This window comes from Cavia porcellus, unplaced genomic scaffold (genome assembly GCF_034190915.1).
Source record: "Cavia porcellus strain 051 isolate PalLab524CR breed Dunkin Hartley unplaced genomic scaffold, mCavPor4.1 scaffold_15, whole genome shotgun sequence".
In the NCBI taxonomy this organism is placed as follows: Eukaryota; Metazoa; Chordata; class Mammalia; order Rodentia; family Caviidae; genus Cavia; species Cavia porcellus.
In genome coordinates, this window is record NW_026947498.1 from 3,427,718 (window position 1) to 3,452,628 (window position 24,911).

Sequence of the window (24,911 nt, forward strand, 5' to 3'; positions counted from 1 at the left end):
ATACATTTTCATGTGGAGAGATAGTCAATCAAAAATACTGAGATGTAGAGCAGAATAAGAAAAAAACAGCAGAAATGTTGAGTCAGAAGTTCTATCACAGCTTCCATGAGGTTTGCTCCAGGGGATTAAGGAGGATGGTGTAGACAGAGCGCTTACAGAGGCATTGCCTGACAGTATTCCAAAGCGGCAGAAATATCAAGCCAGACAGTCAAGAAGCAGGATAAAGGCGGAAGAAGAAAAAAATCACATGATGGGAAATGGCCAAAAACCAAAGACAGTGAAAATATTTTTTTAAAAAGACCAGAGGAGAAAAGACACATTAATTTACAAAAGGAAATTTAGAGTCACCTCGTTACCCTGTAAACAAGGATGCTCATAATGATAAAATTTTTTAAAATAACCAGACAATAATAAAAGAAACACTGAAAGTTAATTTTCAACCTGGAATTCTATATTAAGTGAAATTATCCTTTAAGAATGAAGATAAGCTAAAAACATTTTCAGACAAATAAAAGCAAAGGAAATTTGTCATTAATCACCTGTACTGAAGAGAATATTAAACATATTCTGCAGGAGGAACTCCAGGATGGAGTTTTGGCAAAGCAAGAAAGAACAAAAACAAGAGAAAATATTTTTACAAATTGAAATGCATCTTGATCATATATTTGAGCAAAATAGGATATATATATATATATGAAGATAAATGGCAATCACATAAAAAAATTGAAAATAAGGGAAAAGAAACCCTCTTGAATGATCTGAGGTGAGGAGAAAAGTATTAATTTATATTATATCTGGGTAAGTCAAGATGGTCAGCCACAATATCTAAACCAGGTTGTGCAGGAAAATGAGGCAGGACAAGCCCCATAGTCACAGGGGGCAGCATCAAGAAAATTTTAACTACGCTGCTAGGAAAGCAAAATAATGCAGGGAAGTAGAAGAATAGCATAAAAAACCAGGGTGAACAAGGAGAAAGGAATCTTAGGATGGTGAATTCCATATGCAGCAGGAGCCACGTTATTCCCACTTCAGGGTCAGTGAGTTTCAGCCAGCAGAGAGGGGGCAGAGCTGAGGTGTTTTTTGGGTGTCTGAGTTTTTGGTACCATTTTGTACTTGTGATCTTGACTCTCACGCCGTATCACTGGGAATGATCTAGATTAACTGTCTGACATCAATGAAAATACATTAATTGAGGAGTTGGGAGTTTTCACCAGATAAGATAATGAAGTCACCAATATATTAAAGTTAAAAAACACACTGAGGGTAACTTGGTTGCCATTTACACCAGTAGTCCTGGGAAATTTCATTCTTAGATATAGTATTTGCACATGTAGCAAGTCACCACAAGCACAAAGTAAATTGAGGGAATAAAAGGAGATAGAGTCCTTGTAGAAGGATTCTATGGAATAGAGAATATCAGAGTGGGAGAATGTGTCAGTAATGATGACATCTTTAATTGGTGGATTAACATTTGGCCATTAAAAGAGTACTGAAAAGAAAAAAGCATTATATGTTCAGGTTGACTATGTCTTATTTGAAATGCATAGGGTCAGGAAGAGTTTAGATTTTTGTTTTTAGATTTTGGAATATTTCCATATACATAATGAGATATTGTGGCCATGAGACTCAATTCTAAACAGGAAGTTCACCAACAATTCTTATGTATTCTATAGACCTAGACTGAGGACAACTGTATGAAATATTTTTAATAATACTGTACATGAAACAATTCCATGGAATGGAATTTTTCACTAGCAATGCCATGTCAGTGTTCAAGAATGTTTAGGGCTGCTTTGTTTTGTTTTGGTTTGGTTTTTTCATTTCTGGCTTTTTGAGACAGGTTCTCGCAGTGTAGTTCAGGTTGGCCTCAAACCCATGATGATCCTCCTGCCTCAGCTTACAGTGTGCTAGGATTACAGGCACGTGCCACCATGCCCAAGTATTTCAGGTTTCAGACTTTGAGATTAAAGATACCCAACCTGTGTACATATCTGTGTAATAAAATTGACCATACTAGCTGATGGGGCATGGAAACTACCACACAATCATCACAAATACTTAGAATCCCGCTTCACTATTCTCCTGGACAAAAATCTTCAGATGGAAAAAACAAAAGAACCATGCAAAATGTAATAGTCTTGGTAATAGTTTTGAAGGAAACAGCCTAAAACATGAGCTGTGTGTATATTTATGTTGTAGCATCAAATATGCAGGGATTTTTTGTTGTTATATTTCCTAAATCTTGGAGTTTACACTAGGATTCATATCTAAATTAATTAATCCAAAAATAGTTGTCTGAAATGATGAAACATTCTCTCACTGGTCCAAGGAGTGCTTGCGCTCTGAATGTATTTCAGAAAGGATTCATTAACCAGAGAGGGCAGAATTCCTCATGGAATGTAACCTTGCTTTACAAATACACTGAATGCCAGCACTGGAATCTACAGGCTGAGTCTCGCTCCTCCTTTACAGTGCAGAAAGAGCTGAGCACAGTGCCACATGCTTCATTCAGGCTGATGATGTACAGCAGGGGCAGCCCAGCTGCTGTAAGGAAAGACAGAGTCATGGGGGCTAAAAGGTCCTGGGGACTTGGGATGGCATAAGAAGAGCAGAAAGAGAACAGCTAAGTCACACTCCCTGTGAGGCCACAGCTCTCTTTGCAGCTTTAAATGATACATTAGTAGGTTCATTTGTCTATCATCTATATTCTGCCCCACTCAGCCAAGGATCACTGTATGTCTGTTACATGGAAACGCTATGTTAGGGCCCCGTTAGTTTAAAGAAAAGATAGCTTTTGTTTCAAATACCAATCAATCATGGAAAACTAGACTTTACTATCTTTCTTTATCAATATCCACTTCCATTTTATGTCTGTCGCACATGTGGTATCCTTTAGATGTTCAGCTGTCTAGGGAATCAGAGAATGCAAGGCTATTAGTGATGTCCTTCTCGGGGTACTCTTTCAAAGGTCAGTCCATGCAGGGAGAAGAGGGGCTGCATTCATCAACATTTCATTCCTGGAACCAAATAACACGCACAATTTAAAACAGGAAAGGTCTATTTTGGCTCATGGTTTCAGATGTCCATGATCAACTGGCAGTAGAGCAGAAAATTCACAATGTAGAGGAAAGCTGCCCAATTCATGTCAGCCAGGAAGCAGAGCAGCATGTTGGATTGAAAAGAACACCAGAAAGAAAGGAGCCACAGATGAGATGCAGTGCCCAAAAGTCACATCCTGACAATCCATGTCCTCCAAGAAGGCTGCACCTCCAAATAGCCCATTCAGCTATGGAGTCATCAGTGGGTTAGCCATTGTTGAGGTCAGGGCCGCACAAGCCAGTCCCTCTCCAAGACTTCCTTAATCCTGTCAAATGAGAAATCAAGATTAACTAGCACAGAGTCTCTGGTCTTTCTTTATCTTCGAAGAACTCATTGTTGGGTTTCCTGAGGGAGCCCTGATTCTGGCCCTCCTCAACTTCTAACTCACATGTAACATTTGCATCAGTCTTGAATATAGACAGAAAATTGCATTAGTTTTAGAGGTATGTATGAAGAAACTACAGATTATTTCCAAAACACATGTATCACAATACTAGGTATGATCATCACTACCCTGAAAAGGTAATCACTCAGCACTGCAAACTTATTTAATGAGTTTGTAAAGAATCACTTTTACTATTTATAATTTTTGTAAAAAACAAAACTAAACAAAATAGTATTTTGATACCAGTGTTATGGTTCCCCAGAGGACAGAAAGTCAGCAAGTTGGAAACTTAAGAAGAGCTGACAGTGCAATTTCAGCCCAAAACCCAACAGATTTTAGATCCAAGAAAAGCTGTTATTTCCGTTAAAGTCTGAAAGTAGAGAGGAAAGTGATGTCCCAGCGTAAAAACAGACACATGGAAGTAGGATCGTTTCATTGAGAGAAAGTCAAACTTTTGTTCTATTCAGGCCTTCAACTGGATGAGGACCACCATGTTAGGGCATGCATTAGTTGGTTTTCCAGACCTGTAACAAATACCTGAGAAGAATCTGTTTACAAAGAGGGGAGATTTCAGTCCATGTTTGCTTGGTCCTGTTGCTTTTGTTCCTGTAGCGAGGGAGTACAAGTCATGGCAGGAGTATGTGGCATGGCAAGTTGCTCACCTCATAATACGGCACAAAGGAAAAGTGGAGGGGCTGCGGTTTCCATATACCCTTGAAGGGACATCCTCAGCGACCTAACTTTCCCTCCTGAACAGTTCCATTAGTAGCACTATTGGGGAACAAGTTTTTACCACTTGGGCCTTTTGGGAACATTCCAGAACCCAACTATAGCAGAGATGGCAATGGTCTTATGATCTATCAGTTTAAATGCCAGCCCACCCAAGAACATTCAAAATAATGTTTGACCCCATATCTGGGTGCTGTGTGGCCCAGACAAGTTAATGCATATAATTAACCATCTCAAGTCCATCTTCTGCCAACATGGCACCCCTAAAGATCCCCTTAAATTGTACTTAATCTCTAGTTAAAGACAATAGCCAAACTAGAGAGGATGTCTACTTGACATAGTACAACTATCCTGCACATAGCCTAAAACGAACTAATCCTTCCACAGAAGAAGCAAAAACTCTTTGAGTGATGTTGACTCTTCTTGATATTTTATAATTGAAATCTGATGATGTGAAATTAACAATTCTTAACAATATGAACAATATTTACATACACTATAAGATCAATATATCTTATGCTGCATGACAAGAGAAAAAGAGAGGGAAGAAAGCAAGGATATGTATTTCATACTTGCACACACATGAATATGTATATGCATGACAGACTAAAGAAGAAAGATTTGTGTCCGTTGCAGTCTTCATTTATCAGTCACATGGTTGTCATTGCTATTTACAACTCCTTCCTTCACAAGCCATTCTGTATTCCCTTTGCCTTCAGTAGCTACCTCAGCTGGGGGTGCCAGTGTATTAGTGGGGTGACTGAAACCTTTGACCCTGGAGAGTGTGGGTCGTTACTAGTTCTGCCTGGACTGGGTTACTCTAGATTTCTATAGAGTTTTAGCATAAAGAAGGTAATACTGAGAAATATCCTAAGGATGGCCTGTATTCCAGACAAAACACACCCCTTCTCGATCATGGAGTAATAGTCCATTTTTGCCTTCATATGCAGCACCAATCACCCTGCCAACACAACTATCCTTTTTTTTTTTTTTTTTCCTGTTGATTCAAAGGCTTGAGAAATACAAAACAGGACCCTGGCAGTCTTAACTTTCTGCTCTAAAATGTGATCGTGCATATCCTGGTGAAAGCAGGCCTCCCTTTGGAGCTAGGAGCCCGAGGCCAAGGGCTATAAGGTCATGAGAACAGGAAGCAAACATTTTGCTAAGGGATCGCTAGGGATAATGTTGCATGGTCTCACTACAATTTCCACCCTTTGATTCCTAGATTCGTGAATCCTGGCTAAGACAGGAACAAGATCCTACAATGGACACTTCTTTCAACCAAACAGCATTCTAGAAATCTTTCTCCAGACACACAAGTTGTTGTCACTGAAATGCTATAACTAAGCCTGTAAAAAGCCATTTCACCATTCCATCAGAGCAGTTGCTACAGGATAATGAGAAAGGTGCTTTGTCCCATAAACCTGGGGTTGCAGCGCTATGTTTGCTGTGAAGTGCGTGCCTTGGCCAGAAGCAATGCTAAATGGAGTGCAATGATGGTGGATAAAGTATTTTATGAGTACATAGATGGCAGATTTTGCCAGAAGTATTGCATGCAAAGAAGCCCAATCTACATTCATGTGCCTGTTCTAATAAGACCAAAAGGCTGCCCCTTCTATGGTTGAAACAACTCAATGTAATCAGGCTGGTAATAATGATTCTTCCTCGAGCTTGGTTAGCTCATTTATTTGGTTCTGCAATAGGTCTTGGTATTTAGAAAATTAACCCAGAAGCATAAATGTTATAAATTTTAAAAACAATTCTGATAATTATACCTTAAAACAATTATATCCAATAATATATAACCTCGGAAAAATACAAGATATTTCACATCCCTCATCACTCTCATAACTTAGAGTGGAATGGGGTAATAGCTTCTATATGGTCTCTAACAGACAATTTTTAAGAGTTTTCCATGGTGCTAATATTATTATTCTACTTTTTTCTCTACTCTTGCTTAACTATTTCCTAAGTGTTTTGGACCTGGGGTAAGAATTCTATGAAAATGTATTTTCTTTATTCTATTCCCTGGTTTTTCTATGGAATCTGGTTCTATTGAAGGAGTTGTACCCTCATTGCCACATTTCACCATGAGCCTTCACCAGAGGCACAATGAGAGATTCCACTAGAGGTAAGTGCACAGAACAATTATTCATTGTTCATTGGTTCAAAAACTGGTTTATCAGAGCATATACTACATATCAGAACCACTATCAGACAACTTACGGATCTGAGCATGGATAAGAAGTTTACAATAAAAGAGCTTAAGGAAGCAGGAGAGACAAGTACAGAAAAAGGCTCTGAGAGCACCGGCCATGGGAAGGAGATTCTTAGTGGCACAAGGATGATGGTTTTGTTGATACAGGTGCATTTAAAAATGTTATGAAAGAGTGGGAATAGTTTTACAAAGTAGAGAAGGGAAAAGGGGAAAAGGACTGACTACAAAAGAATGTGGCTAAAGAAATGAGTCTTCACAATCAGAGGAGGAAAAGCCAAAGGAACATGTGTATCTGGGAGAACATAATGGGTCTGCATAGAGCAGAACATGCATTATTAGGGTGAAAGGGTGTTTCTGGAAAATAGGGTGCTATGGAGGTTGAACTTAGCATTCATCACAGGTAAGTGAAAGACATAGGTAACATTTTTTTGGCAATGCTGAGTGTTGAACCCAACGCTTGGTGCAGGTTAGCCCAAAGCTCTACCACTGAACTACATCCTCAGCCAACCATGAATAACTTTTAAGCAAGGTAAGAGCATGATAGATGAAAGATATCACAGGAGAGAGTACCCGAAAGAAGACAATGGAATTATAAAGATGCTATGACGCATCTGAAGCTGGAGAATAAAAGAAAGAAAAGAATCAAGTGTGTACACCTTTCAAATGTCTGACTCAGGTGAAACGTTTGGTGGTGGCATCTTTAACGAAGGAAAGGTCAAGTTAGAGGCAGAACATAAATGTCTGACGCTTAAGAGAGATACTGGGTCTGGGAAAACGAAGGTATGAGTCATCCACATGGAAGTGATAGTTAAGGCTATGGGAATAAAGGAGCTTCCCTAGGAGAATGTCTAGACTTGAGATGTGAGGAGCTTTGAGGATAAAACCCAGGGGAACACTAACATGTAAGAGCTGAGCCAAGAAAGTGACTCACTGAGGGAAGTAAAAGACAGGAGGCAGAGAATCCTATAGCAAATGGAGAATCACCAAACAAAGCAAACTCGGGCCAGTGGCTGATGGGAGGAGAATTTCTAAAGTGGCAGTGGAGGCTGAGGTCAGAGGTGAGTGTCTTGGAGGTGAACTGACATTCTCCAGTTGAGGATATCCAGGGAGCTGGTGTGCGAGATGATGAGAGGGAGCTGAAAAGATCTTAGTACTTTAATGGTGGGGAGTGAATCTGGTTCCCTAAAACGATCCTCAGAAAGGATTATGCACTGCTTGAAAAGAAGACCCGGAGGAGAAGGCATGTCACTGACTTTCAGAGACTTGTGGCCCAACAGAGATGGGCACCTGCGTTTGCCCACAGTGGACCGGAGATGCGATGAAAGAGTAATTCTCCACCATGGAAGCGACTTTTCTGCTTGGTTGCTGGCGGTATTGCAGTTGTGCTCTTTGTAGTAGGGGAGTCAGAGGTAGAGAGGGTTCATGAGCCCAAGGTCTGGTTTGTACACATCTATTTGACTAAATGTGGTTTCAACTATGAGCACATAACTGTAGCTTTGATCAACACGACTAATTCTGTGCAGACTGAGAATAGGGGAGAGGAGAACTGGCCTGAAGCTCTTCAAAACTTTCTAAGACAACTTAGTGTTCCCAAAAGGAGAGGCTTGGACTTTAGTGTAACTCACTAAGTGAGAACATTTTGTAGCATTGCATAAACTTTTCTTTTAAAACATAATTTTCGAGCTTGCCTATCCTTGAGGGCCCAGGTTTCTTTTTGTTTTTCTTTTCTCCTCTTTTTCCATTCCCTACAACTACCACCCCACCCCCATCAAGGACAGCTCTCCTTAGAGAAAAAATAAAGACAACTTTTCCTGGAAGAGTCCAGACTGCCCTCATTTATCTTTTGCATAACAAAAGTCCAGACTATAATTCTGAATGGCTGTTTGAGTCGTTGAACCAGGTGTCCTGCTTGGAGAGACTGAACATTAGAAGTCAGAGAAATGCCAATTTAGGTTCTTTTGAAACACTTTGTTTCAATTGCTGCCAAGGCCTTGGGGCGAAATGCTATAATCTATTTCCAGTTCTAGCTTTTCAGTTAGCTCAGCCTATTTTTAAAAAATTTATTAACATGTTCAAGTGACAGTATCACTTATTAACTGTATTGATCTAGGAAGAATTTTATTAAGTATAAAACATATTCATTATTTGGGATTGGTACTAGTTACTTCTTGACAACAAAACATCAAAGTCCTAGAAGATGAAAATTGATTTATAAATAAATCATAAATATGTCAGTTAAAATGCATCAATGATATATGTGTATAGATTAAACATTAGATGATAGTATAAAAGGCATATTGTCATTATATTTGAAGCAGACCAGTGAGACACTTGATAAAAACATATTTTCAAATTAACATGGAAGGGTAGCATTCTTGTACTGTCAGAAGTGTGTCCCATCCAGTGGAACCAATCTGTTTTTCTTCTAGAAGGCAAAAAATGATGCTAAGGAAAAAGGCTGCACAGGAATTATTAGCTATTGGAGATTAAAATATAAATGCATAAGATTCATTTATTTTACAAATATTTCCTGAAGATTTGCTATGGACTAGTTTATTCTAGTTTCTGGGTTTACAAAGTAAACGTATGTATTTATACTAACATAATATTAAACACCTGATGCCTTAAAATAGAATTTTCCCATAATTCTTAATCAACATCTGGATAGGCTTATGTATAATAGATCTGTGTTTTTTCTTCCTTTCCAAAGAGGAGGCTGAAAGCCTTAGCTATCTAAACACTGGAAAGGAACAAGACTTACAGTAAAGATGTGGAATCAAATTTTGATAATCAACACTGAGATGGAAAGTGCTTTTTGAGTCTTGGGATCCTGCTTTATCCTGACCTTATTGAATTGTGTCACAACAAAATGAGACAGTACAGGTAAATTGTTAATGGGAAAGTGAAACACTATAGCTGTTGTGGAATACAGTTGAACAATTCCTCAAAAGTTAAAATTATCATATGATCCAACAATTACTTTCTTATGACTATTCTGAAAAGAATTGAAAACAATTACTTAAACACATGTAAATGTATGTTTATAGCAGCATTTTTCACAGTAGTAGTTAAAAACAATCCAAAGGCCCATCAGCAGGTGAAGAGATAAACCAGACAGGGTGTATGCAGAATATGTACAATTTAGCCTTAAAAAAGAATACAAGTCCTAATGCATGCTACAACATGAGATACCTCCAAAACATATGCTATGTGAAAGAAGCCAGAAGCAAAGGCCGAATTACAAGCTTCAATTTTGTCTATATCTATCTATCTATCTATCTATCTATCTATCTATCTATCTATAGATATCTACCCATCTGTCTATCTGGTCACTATTTCTTTGTTTGGGATTTTTTGAGACAGGGTCCCACTATGTAGTGCTCAACAGCCTTGAAATCCTTTATATAGCCCATGTCGGCCTCATGGTAATCCTCTTGTCTCAGTCACCCACGTGCTGGGATTACAGGCATGTACCACTATGCAGGGCAAATGATTCTGTTTATGTACAATACTCAGAATAGGTAAATCCACAGAAAGAGAAAGTGGACGGGTGGTTCCCCAGGAGGCTAGGGAAGTAGAGAAAAATGTTTAAAGGGCATGTAGTTTACTTTTAAGGTGGTGAGATATTTTAGAATTAGATAGAGGTGGTGTTTGCACATTGAGAATATATAAATGCCACTCAAAACTCCCTTTTAAAATGGTAAACTTTATATTTGTGAACTTCACATTAGTTGAAGAAAAATGAGTTAGTATATATAAAAATATGTAAGTTTTTAGTGACTTACCTAGAGTTGCTCAATTGTTTGAAAATGTTATGAGTAAAAGACTATGTAGATATGTCAGGGAGTGTCTGAAATGTCTAGGGATTCTTTCTTTTTATTTACTTGTTTATTTATTTTCTACTAAGAATGTCATGCAATGTTACGTACTTATGTTGTATAACATGATCTTTTGACATATGTGCATCTGTGGAGTATTTAAATTGAGTTACCAGATATATATTACTTCAATTTCTTGATGATAAAAGCACTTCAATTTATCTCAGCAACTTTCAGGTAAATAACACATTGTTAGTAATTATAGTGAGAAATACTTCTACAGAATTTGTTCCTCCTGTGTAACTGAAGCTTTCTATCCAGTCATCAATGTCTCTCCAGCCCTCTTATCCTCAGTCTCTGGTAACTGGCCTTCTCCTCTGTGCTTCTATGCATTCTGCTCTTTTGGATTCTACAAATAAATGCAACCATGTAGTATTTGTCTTTCTAGGCCTGGCTATTTCAGTGCGTATAGTCTTCTACAGGTCTATCCATGTTGTTGTGTCAAAGTTTATTTCTGTTTGAAAACTGAATAGTATTTTGGTGTGTGTGGATTTGATGAGGGTTACTGATAACCACCGTAAGTAGTGACTCTTAGTATACAGTGAGATCTTAAATTTTAAGCATTTAATATAATACCTGACAATTATTAAGAACTTTGTAAAAAAAAGAGTTTCAATTCTTAAACCAAAAACATACAGTGCAGTGTTCCTACACAGAAGGAAGATGTGTATGTCAAGAAATCAAACAATAAGAGGAGTAACAAATCCAAAAGGAAAAGATCTTTTCTAGTAAAAGAGCAATTGTTACGGGCCCTGGCTCTAGACTGTTGGGCTTTACATCCTGGCTATGTGACCTTGTGCTAGCCTCCAATCTCATGAAAAACCATGGAAAACTTTGAAATAAGTAGGAAAGAAATACCTGGGTGTGCTGGCTAGTGTGTGCCCTGTGTTACTACCACCTTGCATTTACTTAGTTTCCAATTCTGCATTGTAGGAAAGGCATATAAACCATATGATCAGGTAGTGTTACCGCAGTGATCCCACTTCTCAGTAACAAAATCCGTCTTATTCATCTTCTTAATCTAAAATATGGCCTTCCAAAGTCTCATGTGGTCATTTCAGAGGTGGCTAGGTCTAGAGTATGGTCTAGGGTAGGAGTACGGGTGTAATGCGGGGACTGATGCAGGGAGGGACACTAGGGTGAAGGGTGACCCAACCTGGGTGTGAATGTTACCTGCCGTACGGGTGGCAGCCTCGATAAAATGTAAGGGGAACAGAGTTACTGCTCCTTATCGCTTGCTGCCTGCTGCCTTCTGCTGTCCTTTGCTGTGACCTGTCCCTTTTCTGCTATGTACTCTGCCTGCCACCCTGCCTTGGAACCAACCACCATGAAATGTCATCCTACACATGGTAAGATACAATAGACCATGAAGACAATACACCACACCTGCAACTTAAAGGCAGAAAGGTTTATTTGGACTCACAGTTTTTAAATGTTTAAGTCCATAGTCAGCTGGATCTAAGGCAGGAAGGGACTAGTGAAAAAATCTTCCATGGAGGAAAGCTTCCTCTTATGGTGTCCATAATTAAAGAATATAGGGGGACCTGGGAAGGGAGATACTCCTCCTGCCAATCATGCTTCCAGTAACCCACTTCTTCTAACCTGGCTCCGTCTCCCAACAGCACGCTCAGAGGCTGAGCTCACCAGAGCTCAGAGGCAGATAAATCTACCAATGACTACAGTGCCCCATGATCCAACCATCCTCTATAAATTCTGCCTCTGAGTACATGAGAGCTTCAGGGGAAGATTGGATCTAAACCATAACAATGTTTAAATCACATTTTGTTATACCCTGGATCTTCTTACAATAAGGTGAGCTCCTCAAGTTCAGAGAATGTCTCTTATCTCCTTCTGTGCCCTTCATTCCTTGCCTCATGGCTGATGCAGGGATTGTTCATGACCACACATGAGAATGGCTTTTTGTCTGACCTGCAGCAACCTTGAGCCACTCATAACCTTGAGCGAGACATAACCATGATCAGGATCTCTATGTCTGAAACCATCTGGACTTTGACTTGTAACCTTGCCTCTAATGGATATATAAATGACTCTTATTTGGACTCCTGGCACCTAATTACTTTCCCTGAGTCTTGTTTTTGACTACAGGTACGGTGCTGGCTCTCAGGTATCAACTCTAGGTATCTGTATTCTCAATGTAGATGCCTTAGTTTGAGTTCCTCTGAACAGATCCCAAGATAGACAACTTGGTGCAACATTTTATTTGGGAGGTGATTTTAGGAAGTATTGTGAAGAAGTAGGGAAGTGGAAAAGGTGAGTGAATGAAAGCTAAGAAGAAATACTTCAATTAGTTGGTTCCATTATGGGCAAATAAGACTTTGGTAGGGCCTCTGAAGAGTTTTAATAAATGAAACTCTACGTGATCCATTCTGAGCCTAAGAAGGCGGGGTACTTATTCACTATTACAGTCACTCAAGATTGAAGGTCACTCTGGAAACTCTGGACATCCTGTCGGTTCTGTATGTGGGTTTGTGTCCACAGCCAGTCAGGAGAGACAATAAACCATCAGCAGGGCTCAGGTAACTTCTGAGATACAGCACAAGGAAACGAATGGGCACGCATGACATCTGTTCAAAGGAAGAACAGCGGTCCACAATCTTTGGTAGAAATGTTCTCAGAGGATGTTGAAATTCAGCGGGTGCAGCAGCGACTGTGCTGGCTTCTTAAGGCTGCTCTAATACATCATCATAAGCCAAGTAACTTTTTACATCACAATTCTGGAGGACATAAGCGCAACAGAACTAAGGTGTTAGAGGTGCCAAATTTTCTCTAAAGGCCCGAGGGAGGGCTCTGGCCCAAACCTCTCTCCTGGCCTCTGATAGCCTCAGGCATCCCTGGATTGGCAGTAACATTCTTTTCCCTGTGTTTTCAGATTGTCCATCTCTCCTCATACAGGTCTGTCCAAATTTTCTCCTTTTTATAAAGACACAGGCCATGTTGAGTTGGAGTCTGTACTGGGGAATCACTGTAATTGGATTACCTCTGTAAAGACTGCATTCTCAGTAAAGTCACACTGAAGATCTAGGGGTGAGGTCTCTCCATTAGTTTTTGTTCATTTGTTTTGTTTTGCTTTTTGAGGTGAGATGGTGGACATAATTCAACTCATGTTGACCCAGAGAGAAAAGCTGACACCTATGTCTTGTATAATGTCCCTAGGTGAGCGGACATTTAACAAGGAATTGTACTTTCAACTAGTATTTGAGAGCTGTTCCCCCAAACAACCACCCCTGTAAGCTTTCACTTCTCTTGCTCACCACATTAAAGAGGGAAGTGGACCAAACTCAACAACTAAACACACTCTCACTAAAGTCACACACATATGGTGAACATGAAGCAAGAAACACACTGGTTTGCAGAAAGGATTGGCTTACTCTGTCCAAGTAGTAGATTGACTGAAGGACTGAGTATCATGGGAGGTACATGGGGCAAAGAAAAAAGTTTACAGAGGAGTCTTTCTAAAAAACAAAACAATTAAAGCTTTCAGAAATAGGATGTAGGGGAGAAAGCTGAAAGGAATTTGATAATTTTCCCTGAGGACAAGATTGAGACTGAGGTGTGGCTGTGCAGCTCCCCCGCATTTGACAGGTGGCCAAAGATACTCCTATTCCTACTGAGAAGAGAGTGATGGGAAAGAAAGGCTTAAACTTGTAGGGGGTATTGGGAGAGGGTGAATGGAAGAACTCCCAGAGTTCACCTACGTGGTTTAGACCTTTGGGCATTTTTTCCCGAGCAGTAAAGACTTTGCTTTTGCACAGTGAACAACTATTGCTGCAGACCGTCTTTTCTTGCACCCACTCATTTAATTCTCCTGCCATTCCTTTGGGATGACAGCGAGGTAACACCGCACAAACAGCAACTCTGGTGATTTACATGATTGGCCTATAAAATGCTTTGCTTTTACTAGGTCGTGGTTCCTCAACATGAGAAGAGTTGTCGTTGAGGCCAGATAATTCTCTTTTGGCAGGAGGTATCCTGTGCACTATGGGCTATTTAGCGGCACCTCTGGTTCTCTGCCCAATAAATGCCAATAGCAACCCCAGGTCTAAAACCTTTAACTATTTCCAATCATTGCCAAATGTTCCCTGCAGGCAACACTCGCCCTGGTGGAGAACCACTGATTAGGCTAAATTCTTCCCCCTGTAGTTTAAGCATTTTATTTTCTTATCATCTGGAGAAATGAGGAGTACTACTGTTAATTTTTAAAACATTCGTGAAAAATGAAAAGTCACAGCCACTGACTTCTAGGAGCTCACAGACCACTAGGAAGTGCCTTGTCTTCTCCCCCCAGCATGGAGGTGAGGGTCATGTCACATGGCCAGACAGCAGAGATCATGGGAGCCTTGAGACATTCGAGCATCATCAGGGAGAGAAACTTTCACAGACAAAGAAAGGCTGGAACTAAAATATTAAAGGGTGAATATGCTTTGCTTGCGCAAGCTTGTCATTTACGATATCATATCAAGCTTTTTATTCTAGTCAAGCATCACTGGACTATAGACCATGGATTAAAGCATCTATTTGGGCCCAGTCTCTACTTCCATAAAAAGTTTTACTGGAACACAGTCATGGTTATTCTATGGTTGCTTTGAGACCACAAGGGCTGAGCTGAATAGTGAGAGTCTACAAGTTTTGAAAAGTCAAAAATACAAATTACCTGGTTCTTAACAGAAAAAATATATACTGACCCCTGTCTAGGTTATGGGGTTGTGAAGGACAGGGACTTTACTTAATACCTGTTTGGCGACATCAGCACTGTTCTCAAAGCTTTACATAAGATTGCCTACACTATACCAAGCTCTGGGGTTTATATATGTTCCCTAATCAAAGAATATGCATTACCATCCCCAGGTCAACAAGTGACCAGATTTCTGAACTCGTGAAATTCATATAAGTAAATGCAAGATTCAAATTCCCATTTTCTTAACTTCAATGGCATTAAAACTGCATGAACATTAGTTTCCTCATTTATCAGAAGCAAATCAAGGAACACACTTTTCTTCTTCAATGTATAAGCTTTTTTCTGAAGGATTAGTAATATGGATACTTCTGACAACAAAATGATGCAGAGGTAGGAGGTGAGGACTCTGCTGTGTTCTATTACCACGGACTTTGGTCCAGCTGTCTTCCATAAGCAAGTCATTGCCCATTCCTTTTACACCATTTGTAGCTGACTTCAGTCAGAGTTTCCTTCCCCTTCTCAAAGTTAAGTTGGCAAATCTGGGGAACAAATAAAACTCAAGCTTGGAGTTAAAAGAGGGATGAGAAGAGAGGCACAAATAAATCTGCTCTGAAAAGGGTTTGGAGATCTTGAAGGCTGCGTTGCAAACCTTCTGTAAATCAACCCAGGATGGCGCTCCCTGGGTGGTGGAGGAACACAACATAACCCGAACATCTGATGTTGCCTCTCTCTGCCCCAGCTAAGGAGGCAACCTGATGAACAGGAGAGCTGCCGGGAATTGTGCACCTGGATTTCAAACAGAATGGCTAAGGCTTCTCTCTCCATGCTGTTCTTTTTCCCTGGGAACTTAGTAAGTGCTTTGTTGGATGAACATATATTACTAGAAACAAGTGTAAAACATGATTGTTAATAATGGAACTATGAATGGAACCAGCAAGGCATGATACACAAAGCACATTCACTCTATTGTCTCCTTTGGTCCTAATAGTCGTTCTTTGTGGTTGTTGCTGGTATTAGCCCATTTTACAGATGATAAACATGAGACTTGGAAACTTTAAGCAACTTGTCCAGCATCACGTAAGTCCTGACTGTCAAGCACATCTTCCTGACTCTGAGGCACTTGACAGTCATATTGCTAGGGAAAGGAGGGTTCCCAATGAAGGGCACTTTTTTCGTGGGAGCATGGAGGCATTCTGGCCTCTCCAAACCACTGTGTCCCTGGTGTATGTGACTTCCAGGTCCCTGCCCTTGCCAAGCCCCTGCAGATGGGCCACGGGTGTGTCAGATGCTCAGCCAGCACAGACCCACATGGAGAGAGCATGTGAAACCAATCAGTGCAGGAAAAAAGAAGGAAATGATTCAGGCCCCCCATGTGTACAGCATGTGGAAGGTATTCAAGCAGCAGAAGAAAGAGGTGTGAAAGGCCCCAGCGCCGCAGGCCAGAGGCAGCAGCTTGAGCCCACATGGCAAGATGTGCCTCTCCAGTCCATCCTGAGGGCTGGGGTCTACAGGACCAGCAGAGGGCCATGCTGGGTGAAGTGGGAAGTGTAGGCTCCTGTGCTCACGTGGCCAAAGCTGCCTTTCTGCTCAGAGGTTCATCAGCCATCACGATCCTCCCAGAGACTGCAGGGAAAGTCTCTGTCCTTAGTGGGCCCCCAGCAGGGCACTCAGATTGGAGTTCTGCACAAGAGTCACGCTCTAGCAGACAGTGCCCATCATGACCTTTTGCATGATTGTTTCCCCCAAGAGCTATGTGTAGGTCCAAACTCTGGTACCTAAGAATATGACCCTATATGGAAATAGTGCTACGGACTGAACTGGGTCTCTCCCATTTGTGTAATGCAGCCCTAACCTCCAATGTGACTGGATCTGGAAACTGAGCTCTTTAAGAGGTATTAAGGTTAAATGAAGCCATGAGGTGAGGCCTCAATCCTATAGTACCGGGGCTTTGAAACAAAAGGAAGAGAGAGCTCTTAGTTTTCACTGTATAAGGACATAGCATATACAAGAACAAGTGCTCAACAGGATCTGAATCTGTCAGGCTTAATCTTTACTTTTAGCCTTTGGAACTACGAAAAATAAATCTATATGATTGAAGCTCCTTGGCCCGATATTTGGTTATGACAACCAAGAAGACCAAGATTCAAGCCCTTTACAGAGATAATCAGGTTCCTAAAAGGCATTCATTCAGGTAGCTCCTAATCCAAGAGATGAGGTGCAGAGACAGACAGGCACAGAGGAGGCCAGGAACAGCTACACAGGGAACGCAGGAGAGGGAAAGTAAGGACTGGGAGGACAGAGGCAGAAACCAGTGACCTGGCCACAAGCCAGAAATGTCTGTGGCTGCTAGAACCTGGGAGAGGGAAGAAAGGATCCTTAGAAGTTTCAGAGAGACACATATAGCACTGCTAACACCTTAAATTTGAACTACTGGCCTCCAGAACTCTAGAAGAATAAATTTTGTTCTTTTAATTCACCAAATTTGTTGCAGCAGTGCGAGAGAATCCATCTCATGTGCATCTGTACAGGAAAGCCCTCTTTGAATGCAAGAGTTTGGAAAAAAATTCACTACAGTCATGCTCCTGATTCACTGCCAGTTCCCATGTGCTTCTTGTCAGCCCACATTTCTGCTGTATGGATTTTTATTCCAGTGGATGATTCTCAAAGTTTGGTGCTTGCACTATTATTGGTGAACAAGACTGTGCAAATATCTGACTGTGCCAGGTGATCAGTGTGTCTCCTTAAGCAGACCAGGCAGGCCTCAGCCCCTCGGCTCACACTGACATGGGTGGGATCCTGCTGCCGGGCTCCTGCGGGAGAGCGAGCTCTGCTGCTTGATTGTCCTGGAGCTTTCCCAAGTGCCCTGTTTAAGTGTGTTATTTGTCTGTAGTTGGAAGATGCAGTTGTTCTGTAGCTGGCATGTAGCCATGGGAACTATAAAGGTTGGAAATTAGGGATTGGTCTATAGGCACCGAGATAAATCATGCTTCAAAACTGAGTGACTGCATTAGTTAGCCATTTGATAGCCCTATGCCAGGCTCTCTAGCTGCTCCACACTGCACTGAGCTAAAGCTTGAAGGACACTATGAAACACCACTGCCAGATCAGCTTGCTGTGAAGAATCAGCTGCCATGCTCCAACTGGGCTATGGGGCACTGCTATCCTTGTTCAGCAGGAGGTTCCTACAAGGGCTAAAAATGAACAAGGATTGACAAGATAAAAGATGAGGGGGAGCCAGCTGCTGGGGCGTGGGGCCCTAGTACAAGAGGGATAACTTCCACAAGTAAGAGCAAGTTTTCTTTGGGACCATTGCGGGGAAGAAATGGGAGATGTTGTTAAGATGATCCAGTGGCTGTCCAAATGGGTAAACTTCTCATGTGGCCTTAATATATTACATTAGGTTCTTATTGCTGCCGTAACAGATTACCCCAAATGATTTCCAATAATATAAATTTACTGTCTTATAATTGTGAAGGTCAGGAATTCTAAATTGGTCTAAAGGTAGACCTCATTATTTCTGGAGGCTCTAGTGGAGAAGCCATTTCCTTGCCTTTTCAGTGTCCAGACATTGCCTCTAGTCCTTTGTTCATGAGAGAAGTGCATTCCCAGCTCTGCTTCCACTCCTATGACTTCTCTGCATCTGATCCTCCAGCCTCTCTTTCATAGGACTTTTGTGATTACATTGAGGTTCCCCAGATAATGAAGAATTACTCTCATCTCAAGATTTTTACCTTAATCATATCTGCAAGGTCCCTTTGCCATATCAGATAATGCACTGGCAGGTTCTGGGAAATGGTGCTATCTTGCCCCATGTGTCTCTGTAGGTGCAAGCATACCTTTCCAAAGGGAAATGGCATCTTTTGGAACCACTGGCCAACCAGAAGTTATGCCCTGAGAATCAACGCTGAGACCACATCCTTTAGTCCATCCACTGCTCCCATTCCATTGCCTTTGCCTTACTCTATTTTCCCCTTAATTCCTGGAGTACAAATCTAAACAGTAGAAGTTAAATCTGGATTTAGCTAAACTTGGATTTATCATTACTGAATGTTTAAAAAATAGATGATGCCAACTGAATTATCTTCAACAGCAAAACATGAATGACTTCCTCCATGTGAAAGCGAATGGAGCAGGTATGCTAAGATCTCAGCAGATGTTCATTTCTTTCCTCTTCCTCTCCTTAGCAAAGCTCTTCTCTGTCATGCTTTGGTCCTGGTGCCTCATTTGCTGAGACTAGGCTCATCCCAATGCCCCTGTGCTTCTTGTCAGCCCACATTTCTGGCCTCTGTTCACATTTTTTTTTAATCTCCCTAGATACTGCTATTTGTTCCAGAAACGTTACCAATCTCTTCTCTTCAATATAATGAGCCCCAAACTTTCATCTCTAGCTGTTTCAAAGAGTTCTGGGCCTTTGCTCCTGTGACCTGAAAAGCATCTCTATGGGAGTCCCATTAACATAATTAACTCAAACAAAACTTCCCTCCCATCTGCCTCCGCAGTTCTTTCCAGGATTGGGTTCATTTGTTCTAGGTTTCACTTACTCGCTTCTCCTCTCCTGCGGCTCTAGCGCTCAGTATACTTGGAGGATAGCACTCTTTCTCATGTGCATTTTCAGACCTAGAGATTGGTAGTCCCCACGTTTGCCATTCCTTACTAGTCCCCTAAGCATATGCATCTGAAAAGAGTTACTTTCATGAAGTTATCTCTAATTCCACAATTTGGTGACTGGATATTTGTTTTAAGCTAGGCATCTAACAGTTATATAGGGTAAGCACAAATAAATATTAGCAAATATTTTTATCATTGTTATTTTTTCTTGGCCTATGATCTTAACAACCAACAAAGACCTGGAGCCTATCTCCAGGTCACGGTAAGAAACATAGGATGCAAACTTTTAGTCTGTGAACCACTATCGATGGAAAATATGCCTCTGAAGGAACCTAGGACTCAGAACAAATTGCTACGTATTGTGCTTTTTTCTCTATATTTGCTGGTAGGATGTAGGCCATAAAGATGTCATACTTTTGCTCACAACATCCCAGTGGCAATACACAGCTTTCTTCCAAATGTGCAGCCTGTCATCCAACTCCGTCCTCAGCACTGGGAGAGCTTCATTGCAGATTCCACCCACTACTCTGCAACTTTCCTTGGGCAGGTTCCTAAAGTAGAAAATCCAACAAAAACTCACTGATTACAGTGGAATGTACCAGCTCATGTTGGAAAAGGTCAATCTGCTGCATGGCATCCTGTCACACACACTCAAAATCAGCTTAGTCAGAGGCATGTGCCATGTGACTAATGATGAAACCTGAATTGAGCATTGTGCATTCTAGTTGCAGCAGGTGTCCCTGTCACTCCACAAGACCCCGTGTCCAATGCGTAATGCCAAATGGTGCCAAAAAGCCTTGGTGAGTGACTGCAGAAAAATCTCCAGGATCCGCCTGCTGTGAGTTATCTCTGCCCTGGGCACATTCTCAGCACCCAGTAATGAGCCCATGTCCAGAGCCAAGTAGAACTTCAGCTGAAAAGCAGAAGCTATACAGGCCAACCAGTACTTAAATTGACTTTGTCTAAGAAGTTTAGAAAGTCACAGAAACACCGATCAACCATTTGCCAATGGAAGAGAAAACTGAGAAAGGACAAATGGAATTAATTGTGATGAGAGGGAAGTTACGAGATTCCTATTTAGGAGAGATGTGCCTCCAAATTTTAACAGCACTGTATGTGAAAACCCTGAGTTACTCTTTCTGGAAAACAACATTCCATAAATAATTAAAAGTGAAAGAACAAATGATTGCCTCTGAGTGGGCGAGGATTGCCTGAGAGAGAACACAATGGTGCTATCTGAACTGATCATCTTGTCACATAGCCTGATAAAGGTTGAAATATATACTCCTATGCATTTGCAAAGCTTTCAGAATGGTACGTGTCAGCTCTATGCATTTCACTGCAGGCAATTTTCTTCATAAAATAATACATAAATGAATATCTAATTCTTGCTAATGACAAGCACATGGAAGTATTTACAGACCAAAACTACTAATGTCTGCAAATTGCCTCAAAACACATAAAAATAAGATGGAATTATGAATGTATGTAAAGATGAATAGATATGTCTAGCATAAAACAAGCATCACTAAAATTGGTTGTACATTCTGGGGAGTACGTATGGATACTTTATGTGTAATCCTTCTGATTCTTCACATATTTTAAAATCTTAGACATCCTGGGAGAAAAACCTAAAAGAAACTGAAAAGAAAAATGCTAGAGCTTCTCTTAAAGTTGAGGGTATTCCAACCTAAGTACCATCAATCTGTAAAATTTATCAAAATATTGTTTTTAGAAATGGTAGGGTGCCTAAAGATGTAAGTCATAAAGTAAAATCAAATTCTCTATAAATAAACCTGGTCAAAAACCTGGCTCCTAGTAAAACCAATGGGTATTTATTTATGTGGGAAGAGACAAGAGGGCTGCAAAATTTTAAAAAATTACAGGAGGCTACTGCTAACGAAGCACTTTAGGACTAAAGGTTGTTTTGGTTCCTAACCCTGGTAGCACTGCCACCCCAGCCCTACCTCCAGATCACTAGCTGCACAGAGATCGCAGATGGTCTCCGTGGGACCTACGCGTGGTCTATGGGCACATACTGCGAATTCCACAATATGAAACAGAGACAATTACACAGACCCACACTTGCAGCTTCTTAAGAACATCGTGAAAAAAATCTCAGGTCTTCAGTTCTTATCTTTTGTATAATGTGTACAGTTTGAAAGCTGTACATCTTTTAAAAAATTGAACACTGTATTGTTTTCCTCCAGCTTTATTGAAGTTTAATTGACAGATAAAATTGTACGTATTCAAGGTACATAATTTGGTATTTTCGTATACATAACAGTTGAAGTGGTTGTCATAATGAAAGTGATTAACATATCTACCATGTTAAGTAATTAATTGGATGGGCTAAGAAAAGAAAATCTAGTCTCTTAGAAAATTTCAAGTATATTGATTATATGTATCATGCTGAATATTAGCATGCCAGGACTTATTCATCTTATAACAGAAAGTATATACACTTTGGCCAACATTCCTCAAGACCCACCTCTCAATTCTTTCTTTGGAATGAATGTCTGTCAACATCTGACTTTCAAAACAGAGAATTATAGTTGGAGTGTTCTCTACCAAGTGGTTATTTATAAATAATGATTGGCTAGGTGGGCATAATGGTGCACACCTGTCATTCCAGCCCTTGAGAGATTGATGGAGGGCAGTTTCCAGGAGTTTGAGGATGGCCTGGACTACATAGTGAGTTCAAAGCCAGCCTGAATTACATAGAAAGACCCTGTTACCTCCACCACTACCACCATCATCATCATCACAATCATCATCATCATCACAATCATCACTCTCATCAAAATAAATGAAAGTGAAATTTATTAGAGACCTTTGCAAAAAGAGGGAAAAGAATGACCCAAAATAGACAGAACCGTGAGACATCAAAGTAATATAAAGAAGGGCATTTAAATGGAGAAAATTATTTTCACCAGAAGGAAACTGCAGGAAGATGCAATGTACATTGTTTTGGAATCACATTTATTCCTCTGCTGACTGTGTGTATTATCTTTGGACAAACGTTAAGCCTCTCTGAGCCCTGGTTTTTCCTGTATTCATAACAAGAGTAACAGTAGTACTTGTGAGAGTTACATGTTGAGTGATTATCTGAGACCAAGAATTTAAAAAACAAAAAAAAAAAAGAAGGTAAGTAAGAAAGCCTTCATCTGCTGGCGCTCTCTACTGAACTGGTTCACAGGTGAGGACACAAACACCACTGTTCTCATTCAGGAATCAGAGTCCTCAAAGCCGGATTCTGAGAAGGCAGGATAAAACATCACTGAGTGGGAGGATCCAGCCACAGCACGAGACTTTTTGAGAATTATCTGGAGGGGAAAGATGCCGCAGGGCATCCATGCCAGTCTTGAGAGACACGAGGCTAAACAAAAGCTATGAGCTGATAGTAACCTTCATGGGGCAGCAGGGACCCCAGGGCTCCCCAGGGCCTCCATGAAGAAATGCACTTTCAAAGTGAAGTCAGTATTTGCACAGCACCAGCGCTGGTTGTTAAAGAAGCATTTTATATCACCAACAATATTCATTGCTTCTCATATTTGGAATTCTGGCTAGAGGATAAAGGTTATGGTGTATATATCACTGCTAGTTCATAAGAGAGCATTTTGGGTTAAAAAATGCAAAGCTTTTGGAGAAGTGCATAGAGACCCGCCAACTAGTTAAGAATCCCACTGTGACATATGGAGCCCTCCAAAATTGTGCTCCTCAAAATTTTCCTCTCTAGCTGAGTTAGGAGAGTGGTTTTGTAAAGGGACCAAATTTACATCCATTTTTGTTAACTTATTTTATGCACAAAGATAAAATCTTTTAATGATACTAACCAGGCAGTACTACATACTTGAAACAGCTGTCTGATGAAATGGAAAATAAGAATTTATTGCACTTACTACGTATACTAAAAAGCACGCAATGTGCAAAACATAAATAAATAACAACAATAAAGTCTTTCCCTTAACATCTTAGTAGAAATGCATGAAGAAAAATGTTTCTGGTGAGGAATTTTGCTGAGAAAGAAATAGAAGAACCTCTTCAGGGAGTCCACATTTACAATCTGAGCCAAGAGTTATTGGTACCAAAGATGATCTTAGTGCTTTAAATTGGTTTTTAAACAGAAAACTTTGAACTAATGGGGATAATATTGACATTAAGATTTTGCATATTAACTAAAATTACATGATAGAATATTAAAGAATATAGCTACATGTTTTCCTTGATAAATCAAATGGGAGGAAATGTTGCTTTATTTTTTCTAAAGTATAAAGCCTTTTGATGTTGTACTTAAGGATGCTTGAAATTCAGATTGTTTATGCCAATACTCATCTAAATCATGGCTGTACTTTCTTTCAATAGCACAGGGACATTTTTACTACTGGTCAAAAACTTCCCCGAGAAATGAAGAAATTTTACTGGGCTTCCAAATCTTGTAAAAAAGAACTCTTTTTCCTCACCCTAACTCTGTGTTCCACCTGGGAGGCCTACCGCCAATATTGGTGGAAATTTTGTCTTGCTTGTCAGCCTTCTAGATATGTGGAAAATTTCTATATATTTATATAGTTAAAAGGAAATACTTGTCACGTAAGCCTAAAGGAAAATTCATACCTCTTTGACCTATAAAGAAACAGACACAAGCCTGTAAGAGCATTCAAATGCAGACAAAGAAATACTTTCCAGCATAATTTAGACTGTTTCATTTACTGTTTCTTAATTGACTTCATATATTCAAGTAACATAGCTCTAGGAATTTCCTTTGTAAAAAAAGTTTGCATTTAGAAATAGGGTCAAGTGATAATCCTCACGTGAGGAATCTAGATTTATTAGAAAACCCTACAGAAATAGATTTTCCTATTAGGTCATTTTATGAATCAGTTTGCAAGTTATTTGGTAGTAACATGTAATCTCCTCCTAAATCTGAGAGGCTTATTAACACCAAGGTTCCTGATCCACCTAGGTTATATGTTGTACAGATTTCTTCCATACCAGCATCTGAATCCAGAGCAGCCTCTTGCTGATGGTGTTAGCTAAAAGTTACAGTTGATGTGAACGTGGTCCCGTCTTTCCTTTATGATCATTGGTCAGTTCTAGGGCCATGGAAGTGTCTTTGAAGTGTCCAAAGAGCTCCAAAGATCCCGCAAGGTATGCAACTGATGAATGGCAGGACACTGTAAGCATAACTGAAGAGTGTGACCCTGGATTACCCTTGTCCCTCAGTCTCCTTGTATTCCAATTACTAGTGACAGTCACAGGTAGCTCCTTTAAGTCTGAGGTGTTACAACTTTACGGGCA